The sequence below is a fragment of the Lepus europaeus genome, chromosome 20 (genome assembly GCF_033115175.1).
Source record: "Lepus europaeus isolate LE1 chromosome 20, mLepTim1.pri, whole genome shotgun sequence".
Lineage (NCBI taxonomy): Eukaryota > Metazoa > Chordata > Mammalia > Lagomorpha > Leporidae > Lepus > Lepus europaeus.
This window is the reverse complement of record NC_084846.1, coordinates 2,385,155-2,395,230: the sequence shown is the minus strand read 5'-3', so window position 1 is coordinate 2,395,230 and position 10,076 is coordinate 2,385,155.

The following is a 10,076-nucleotide window of genomic DNA, read 5'->3' as shown; positions in this document are numbered from 1 at the left end:
CTGACATTTCACCAAGAATGGAAATGAGGAGCCCCCTGTTTACTTTCAGATGTCCTGTTTGTTGCGTCTCGATGAATAGACTGGGTCATGAACCCTGCATGTAAAGGGTCATGTGTGCTTCAGAGGAAGTGAGAGTTTTTCAGTTCTTGGTTCATGTTGCAACATGATATGTATGCGTGTATGTATCTTATATACATATTCTCTCTCTCTATTTATATATACATGTTCCATAACCATGTATACAGTTGCTCTCTCTATATTGCTTTATAAATACACATATAGAGAGTCTCTATAAATATTTGTTATCCAAATATGTCATTCATACTTTGTATGTAGAATGAGGAAATTTGCAAATCCTTGCTAAACGAATCAAAGAATCTTCAGTTTTGTATTTCTTATTTTTCTTTCCTCTCCTCATTTTTCTACAATTCTGTCAATTCCTCATCCTCTCATTTCTTTCTCCAGCTCCTGCCTGGTACCAAAAGATCTAGAAGGCTCTTTAACACATTGGGCATTTGTGAGAGTGACGTGTTCGATCTGTTTTATGCTGTGTTCCTTAACTCTAAAAAGAGTTTATCAGGAATTATTGTGTATTCTTAAGATGGTGAATCTAATACTGGATGCTATACTGTCTAAATCTACTGATAGTTCAATATTGCTTGTTTTTCCAAGTATTATCAACACGGATATTTTCTCCTGGGTTGGCTAATATTTGATTATAATCTCTGGTTTGCATGGCATACATCTTGGGAAACCTGGGCTCTATTCATAGAATCTATTCCTGATGCTGGAAATTTACTATCTCCTGGACTCCATCATTTAGAGTACACGTAAATGATCTGCTGCATGCATAACCATGGGGAACACTACTACTAATAAATAAATATTTCATAAGTGGGATGCCACGTGCACATATGAAATTGGGCAAATTTATAAAAATCAATGTGAAGCAAAAAATATCATTTGAACAAGCTAGTATCCATTAGATTTTTCTGGACAGAACTTTGGACAAATGCCTAAAATACTTTTTTTTTTTTTTTTTTTTAATTAAACTTTTATTTAATGAATATAAATTTCCAAAGTATAGCTTGTGGGTTACAATGGCTTCCCCCCTCCCATAACCTCCCTCCCGCCCGCAACCCTCCCCCCTCCCGCTCCCTTTCCCCCTCCATTCGTGTAAAGATTCATTTTCAATTCTTTTTGTATACAGAAGATCAGTTTAGTATATATTAGGTAAAGATTTCAACATTTTGCCCATATAGCAACATCAAGTGAAAAAACTACCATTGGATTACTAATTATAGCATAAAATAGCAATGTACAACACATTAAAGACAGAGATCCTACATAATTTTTTTTCAAAATAATTAATTTTCTATGCCTTTTCCATTTTAACACCAGGTTGTTTTTTTTTTTTTTTCATTTCCAATTCTCTTTATATACAGAAGATCACTTCAGTATATAATTAGCAAAGACCTCATCAGTCTGCGCCCACACAGAAATGCAAAGTATAAAAATACTGCTTCAGTACCAGTCGTAGCATCACTTGGCTTTAGACGACACATTGGGGACAGATCCCGCATGGGGTGTAAGTACACAGTGACTCCTGTTGCTGACTTAACAATTTGACACTCCTGTTCATGGCGTCAGTAATCTCCCTGGGCTCTAGTCATGAGTTGCAAGGGCTATGGAAGCCTTTAGGGTTCGCTGACTTTGATCTTATTCCGATAGGGTCATAGTCAAAGTGGATGTTCTCTCCTCCCTTCGGAGAAGGGTACCTCCTTCTTTGATGGCCCCGTTCTTTCCACTGGGATCTCACTCACAGAGATCATTCACTTAGGCCTTTTTTTTTTTTTCCCATGGTATCTTGGCTTTCCATGCCTGCTATACTCTCATGGGCTCTTCAGCCAGATCTGAATGCCTTGAGGGCTGATTCTGAGGCCGGAGTGTTGTTTAGGACATCTGCCATCCTATGAGTCTGCTGTGTTTCCCACTTCCCATGTTGGATCTTTCTCTCCCTTTTTGATTCTATCAGTATTAGCAGATACTTATCTTGTTTGTGTGATCTCTTTGACTCTTAGACCTATCAGAGCTATCAATTGTGAGCTGAAATTGATCACTTGGACTAGTGCGATGGCATTGGTACATGCCATCTTGATGGAATTGTGTTGGAATCCCCTGCACATTTCTAACTCCCCCATTTGCAGCCAGTCCGATTGAGCATGTTCCTAATTGTTTACCTCCTCCCTCTCTTTTTCCACTCTTAGATTTAACAGGGATCACTTTTCAGTTAAAATTTAAACACCTGAGAATAATTGTGTGTTAATTACTGAGTTCAACCAATAGTACTAGAACAACAACAACAACAACGAATACTAAAAAGGATAGAGTATTACATTGTACATCTAAAGTCAGGACAGGAGCTGATCAGTTCATTGTTGCTTATAGTGTCCATTTCACTTAACAGGTTTTCTCTTTGGCGCTCAGTTGTCCCCGATCAGGGAAAACAAATGAAATTTGTCTCTTTGGGACTGGCTTAATTCACTCAGCATGATGTTTTCCAGATTGCTCCATCTTGTTGCAAATGACTGGGTTTCGTTGTTTCTTACTGCTGTATAGTATTCTATGGAGTACATGTCCCATAATTTCTTTATCCAGTCTACTGTTGATGGGCATTTGGGTTGATTCCAGGTCTTAGCTATTGTGAATTGAGCTGCAATAAACATTAATGTGCAGATGGCTTTTTTATTTGCCGAATTAAATTCCTTTGGGTAAATTCCAAGGAGTGGGATGGCTGGGTTGTATGGTAGGGTTATATTCAGGTTTCTGAGGAATCTCCAGACAGACTTCCATAGTGGCTTAACCAGTTTGCATTCCCACCAACAGTGGGTTAGTGTCCCTTTTTCCCCACATCCTCTCCAGCATCTGTTGTTGGTAGATTTCTGAATGTGAGCTATTCTCACCGGGGTGAGATGGAACCTCATTGTGGTTTTGATTTGCATTTCTCTGATTGCTAGTGATCTTGAACATTTTTTCATGTGTCTGTTGGCCATTTGGATTTCCTCTTTCGAAAAATGTCTATTGAGGTCCTTGGCCCATCTCTTAAGTGGGTTGTTTGTTTTGTTGTTGTGGTTTTTCTTGATTTCTTTGTAGATTCTGGTTATCAATCCTTTATCTGTAGTATAATTTGCGAATATTTTTTCCCATTCTGTTGGTTGCCTCTTCACTTTCCTGACTGTTTCTTTCGAGGTACAGAAGCTTCTCAATTTGATGCAATCCCAAATGTTAATTTTGGTTTTGACTGCCTGTGCTTTTGGAGTATTTTCCAGGAAGTCTTTGCCTGTGCCTATGTCTTGCAGGGTTTGTCCAATGCTCTCTAATAATTTGATGGTTTCGGGTCGTAGATTTAAGTCTTTAATCCATGTTGAGTGAATTTTTGTGTAAGGTGATAGGTATGGGTCTTGCTTCAAGCTTCTGCACGTGGAAATCCAATTTTCCCAGCACCATTTATTGAATAGACTGTCCTTATTCCAGGGATTAGATTTGGATCTTTGGTCAAATATAAGTTGGCTGTAGATGTTTGGATTTATTTCTGGTGTTTCTATTCTGTTCCATTGGTCTATCCATCTGTTTCTGTACCAGTACCATGCTGTTTTGATAACAACTGCCCTGTAGTATGTCCTAAAATCAGGTATTGTGATGCCTCCGGCTTTGTTTTTGTTGTACAGGATTGCTTTGGCTATTCGAGGTCTTCTGTGTCTCCATATGAATTTCAGCATCATTTTTTCTAGATCTGTGAAGAAGGTCTTCGGGATCTTGATGGGTATTGCATTGAATGTATAGATTGCTTTTGGGAGGATAGACATTTTGATGATGTTGATTCTTCCAATCCATGAGCATGGAAGATTTCTCCATTTTTTGGTATCCTCTTCTATTTCTTTCTGTAAGGTTTTGTAGTTTTCATTGTAGAGATCTTTAACGTCTTTGGTTAAGTTTATTCCAAGGTATTTGATTGTTTTTGTAGCTATTGTGAATGGGATTGATTTTAGAAGTTCTTCCTCAGCCGTGGCATTGCCTGTGTATACAAAGGCTGTTGATTTTTGTGCATTGATTTTATATCCTGCTACTTTGCCAAACTCTTCGATGAGTTCCAGCAGTCTCTTAGTAGAGTTCTTTGGGTCCCCTAAATAAAGAATCATATCATCTGCAAAGAGGGATAGTTTGAGTTCGTCCTTCCCGATTTGTATCCCTTTAATTTCTTTTTCTTGCCTAATAGCTCTGGCCAAAACTTCCAGAACTATATTGAATAGCAGTGGTGAGAGAGGGCATCCCTGTCTGGTACCAGATTTCAGTGGAAATGCTTCCAACCTTTCCCCATTCAATAGGATGTTGGCCGTGGGTTTTTCATATATTGCTTTGATTGTATTAAGGAATGTTCCTTCCATACCCAGTTTGCTTAGAGTTTTCATCATGAAAGGGTGTTGTATTTTATCAAATGCTTTCTCTGCGTCTATTGAGAGAATCATATGGTTTTTCTTCTGCAGTCTGTTAATGTAGTGTATTACGTTGATTGTTTTGCGAATGTTGAACCATCCCTGCATACCGGGGATGAATCCCACTTGGTCTGGGTGGATGATCTTTCTGATGTGTTGTTGCATTCTATTGGCCAGAATTTTATTGAGAATTTTTGCATCTATGTTCATCAGGGATATTGGTCTGTAATTCTCTTTCAGTGTTGCGTCTCTTTCTGGCTTAGGAATTAAGGTGATGGTGGCTTCATAGAAGGAATTTGGGAGGATTCCCTCTTTTTCGATTGCTCTGAATAGTTTGAGAAGAATTGGAGTTAGTTCTTCTCTAAATGTCTGGTAGAACTCAGCAGTGAATCCATCTGGCCCTGGGCTTTTCTTTGTTGGGAGGGCCTTTATTACTGTTTCAATTTCTGTGTCAGTTATTGGTCTGTTTAGGTTTTCTATGTCTTCCTGGCTCAATTTAGGGAGGTTGTATGTGTCCAAGAATCTGTCCATTTCTGATAGATTTTCTTGTTTGCTGGCATACAAGTCCTTGTAGTAATTTCTGATGATTCTTTTTATTTCTGTGGCGTCTGTTGTTACGTTTCCCATTTCATCTCTGATCCTATTGATTTGGGTCTTTTCTCTTCTTTTTTTAGTTAGTTGGGCCAATGGGGTGTCAATTTTGTTTATTTTTTCAAAAAACCAGCTCCTCGTTTGGCTGATTTTTTGTAATGTTTTTTTGGATTCAATCTTGTTGATTTCTTCTCGGATTTTAATTATTTCTCTTCTCCTACTGGGTTTGGGTTTGGTTTGCTGCAGATTTTCTAGATCTTTGAGGTGACTTGAAAGCTCATCTATTTGGTGCCTTTCCAATTTCTTGATGTAGGCACCTATTGATATAAACTTTCCTCTTAACACTGCTTTTGTTGTATCCCATAGGTTTTGGTATGTTGTGCTGTTATCCTCATTTACTTCCAGAAAATTTTTGATTTCTCTTTTAATTTCTTCTATGACCCATTGTTCATTCAGGAGCATGTTGTTCAATCTCCAAGTGTTTGCACGTGCTCTAGGGATTCCTGAGTTGCCAATTTCCAATTTCATTCCTTTGTGGTCTGAGAAGCTGCATGGTATGATTCTAATTCTTTTGAATTTGCTGAGACTTGCTTTATGGCCTAGTATGTGGTCAATCCTAGAGAGGGTTCCATGTACTGCTGAGAAGAATGTAAAGTCCTTAGATGTAGGATGAAATGTTCTGTAGATGTCTGTTAGATCCATTTGGGCTATAGTGTCATTTAAATCTACTGTCTCCTTGTTGATCTTCTGTCCTGTTGATCTGTCTATCTCTGAGAGTGGAGTATTGAAGTCCCCCAGTACTATTGTATTAGGGTCTAAGTCTCCCTTTAAGTCCCTTAACAAGTCTTTTAAATAGGCTGGTGCCCTGTAATTAGGTGCATATACGTTGATAATCGTTATATCTTCCTGTTGAATGGATCCCTTAATCATTATATAGTGCCCCTCTTTGTCTCTCCTAACAGTTTTTGTGGTAAAGTTTATGTTGTCCGATATTAAGATGGCTACGCCCGCTCTCTTTTCATTTCTGTTGGCGTGGTATATCTTTTTCCAGCCTTTCACTCTCAGCTTGTATGGATCATTGTTGGATAGATGGGTTTCTTGTAAGCAGCAAAAGGATGGGTTTTGGTCCTTAACCCAATCGGCCAATCGGTGTCTTTTAACTGGACAGTTCAAGCCATTAACATTCAATGTGACTATTGAGAAGGAGTAACTTTGCCCTGCCATTTGCCAAAGATATTTTCTAATATCTGGTTTGAGCTTCTTGTGATCTTTTGCTCTGAGGTTTCCTTCCTTTACCTTCTTTCATATTGGTGACCGTGTTTCTGTGTTTCTGTATGTAACACATCTTTAAGCATCTTTTGCAGGGCTGGACGAGTGGCGACAAATTCTTTCAATTTCTGTTTGCTGTGAAAGGTCTTAATTTCACCTTCATTCACAAATGAGAGCTTTGCAGGATATAATATTCTGGGCTGGCAGTTTTTCTCTCTTAGTACCTGGGCTATATCTCGCCATTCTCTCCTGGCTTGTAGGGTTTCTGATGAGAAATCAGCTGTAAGTCTAATTGGAGATCCTCTGAGAGTAATCTGGCGTTTCTCTCTTGCACATTTTAGGATCTTTTCTTTGTGTTTCACTGTGGTGAGTTTGATTACGACGTGTCTTGGTGAGGATCTCTTTTGATCATGTTTATTAGGGGTTCTCTGAGCTTCCTGTACTAGGATGTCTCTGTCCTTCTCCAAACCTGGGAAATTTTCTGCTAGTATCTCACTAAAAAGGCCTTCTAATCCTTTCTCTCTTTCCATGCCTTCAGGAACTCCTAGAACCCGAATGTTGGGTTTTTTAATAGTATCCTGTAGATTCCTAACAGTATTTTTTAGATTACTGATTTCTTCTTCTTTTTTTTGATTTGACTGTTTCCTTTCCTGTTCTCTGTCTTCTAATTCCGATATTCTCTCTTCTGCTTCATCCATTCTGTTTTTAAGGCTCTCTAATGTGTTTGCCATTTGATCTATTGAGTTCTTCATTTCATTGAGATTTTTTGCCAGTACTGCAGTTTCCTGTTCCACTAATTTTTTCATTTCATTTTGATTCCTCCTTAATATTTCATTTTCACGGGAGAGATTTTCTATCTTGTCCATTAAGGATTTCTGTAGTTCAAGAATTTGTTTTTGAGAACTTCTTAATGTTCTTATGAAATTTTTGCCATCTGCTTCGTGCATTTGCTCTAACTGTTCCTCTTCATAATCTTGCATTGGCGTGTCTTGTTCACTTGGGGGCGTCATAGTGCTATCCTTATCTTTGGTACCTCCGCTTCTATGTTTCTTGCTTGGCATGTTAGAGATAATTTGTGGTGTTTTTGTTTTTGTTTTTGTTTTTGTTTTTGTTTTTTTCTCTCGTTATACTGTGCCTCTGAGTGAGCTGTCTGTTTTGTTGGAGCCTTAGGGGCTGTGATGGGTGTGGCTAGAGAGCTATGCTTGTTTCTTGAGGTTTAAGGCTGTGTAAAGAGCGACTCTCCCGGATTACTTGCTCCTTGCTGGGACGCTCTCTCTCTCTCTCTCTCTCTCTCTCTCTCTCTCTCTTTTTTTTTTTTTCTTTTGACTCAGTTGGGAGTGGAGTTGAGGGTAGTTGAAATCTAGCCTCTGTGGGTATTCGTTTGATTTATGCCGACCTCCGTTCCCGCGCTGGCGAGATTCTGTGGCTCTGGCTCCTCTCCCGCTCGACTCGTCTCGGTTGGTTTTCCACGCGGTGGGTTCCCTGTAAGTCCTCCGTGTCTCATCCACAAGATCCGGAAGCGTCTCCTCTGCAGTTTTTTTTTTTTTTTGAGTCTTTTCCTGAGGCTACAGTAATTCCACTTTTATGAGAGTTTATTTTCCCAAACTAAGGCACACGTCCTCACTATCCGCCCTAAAATACTTGATCAGTTGCATCACCTTGGTTGCACCAACTAAAGTTCTCAATTCCATTGGCTTTAATGATACTACAATGATCTATGTCCCAATATCTACCTTCTATCAAAGATCTCTGCAGCATCAACCTACTTCCTGTAGCATTACAGTAGAAACCAATTAAAAATTCGCACCTTCAAAAACAGGTGTGAAGAAAACAATTTCGCTGTCCTACAAGATACTATATTCTGGAGGCATGACATTTTCATATATAAATAAATAAATAAATAAATATATATATATGAAATATTTATATTTAGCTATAAAAATGTATCTTATAGGGGCCAGAAGCAGAATAATCCCCCTTCTGAAATATATTTTCATAGAAAAAGATTGAATGAGGGACACATCATGAATGCTGTAGATTCCAACCATTAAAGTTCTTATGGGTATATTCATCGTTAAAATATGTTTATTATTATACTTGTGTAAAAGTGTTGTCCTGAAATTACTTTTAACTAGTAACAAACATACTTTCTTGAATATCATTTCTGCTTTGTGATTGTTAGAAAAAATAAAGTGAGCTCATGGCCCCAAATCTAGTACGTAGCAGAAATGTTTGTGAGCGCATGTGGAAGAGCTCATGTAACTCAGGTTCATTCATTTCAGTGCATGGGTTCTGTAAGAATCTGCTACTGAGGCAGGCACAGTAGGCCCCTGAGCTGATGAACGCAGACAGGGAAGGACAGGAAGATCCCAACCAGACTCTCCTTCCTGCTATGATGAGATAACATTTCCTGAACCATTGACGGTGCCAGGCCAGAAGGAATGTCTTCCTCATGTCCCAGATTAATTATCGGCAGTTTTTAGGGGGACAGAGTATGGACAGGGCAGGGGCACAGAACGCATTTGTCTATCCTTCTGCAGACCCAATCACAAGTAGCTACTATGTAAATCAAGGGAAAATGATTATTGCCAAAAGAACTTACCCTTTGAATATAATATCTTTTTTGAAAATATTCATGCCTCTGTGAATCATGTATATGTAAATGGGGAAAAAGGCAGCGATCTCAATATCTCCATCCTTGTAATAACTCCGTTCAATCTGGAAAAAGCAGTTCCGACCATCCTGACAAGTCACAAGGAGATACAGCTGCAGGAAGAGCAACAGAGAAATCAAAGGAAACATCTTCAACGTCTGTGAAAACCCTAGGTCATAACAGCAGTGGAACGTGCAGGTCATGCAGGTGCTTACATAGAGCATGCAGGTGCATACATATAGCATGCACATTTGTAGGTGTGTGGGCATGTGTTTGTGTGTGTGCGTGTGTGTGTGCATGTGTGATTGCTTGAATCAAGCCACTTTAATACTGCTCCATCGGACTTCTTTCCACCAGCTGTCCACCCATCCATGGGGGAATCTGAAACCCTTTCTGCCCCGAGGCTCTGAAGCTCAGGTCTTCTGTCCTGGTGAAAAACACAAGAAGGAAAACATGTTTGTGATTCATCCTCTTCACCCAAGGTGAAGAATTTCCTCCAAGTCCATGGATACAAAGACTCAAGGGAGAAACTCCTATTAGTTACTTTTGGCCCATGGGCTTGTCAATAAACCTCTCCATGAACTTTTTGCAATTATGTACCTGGATTACATCAGAGGGCACAAAGGGGGGCATCAGGCGAGGTTCTCAGGTTTCAGACCAGAAAACTCCAGTGTCACACACTTCAAAGACCCAAAGAACAATAGGGCAGCCTCCCATGCCATTGTTCTGGGCAGCTGTACCTCACCTTGATGCCACACAGACCCCAAACCAATCCTGTTTACAGAGCTACTCACTAGGACATGTGGTTTTTAATCACTGTGGAACCAGTAATCACCCTGAATTCAGAAGTTCTCATTCAGGATGTCAACTCACTTCATTTTTAGTTATAAATCATGAAAGCCTTCCACATTGCTGTTAACCACGGTAATCCCATGATGATGTTTTTGTAACTACAACCTTGGTTGATGCTTTCATGAGTACTAGGGACTATCTGAGTACTTTCTGCTTTTTATTCTAAAGCAGAAAATACCCGCCAGAAGTCACCTCTTTATTCCCACCACCACAAGCAC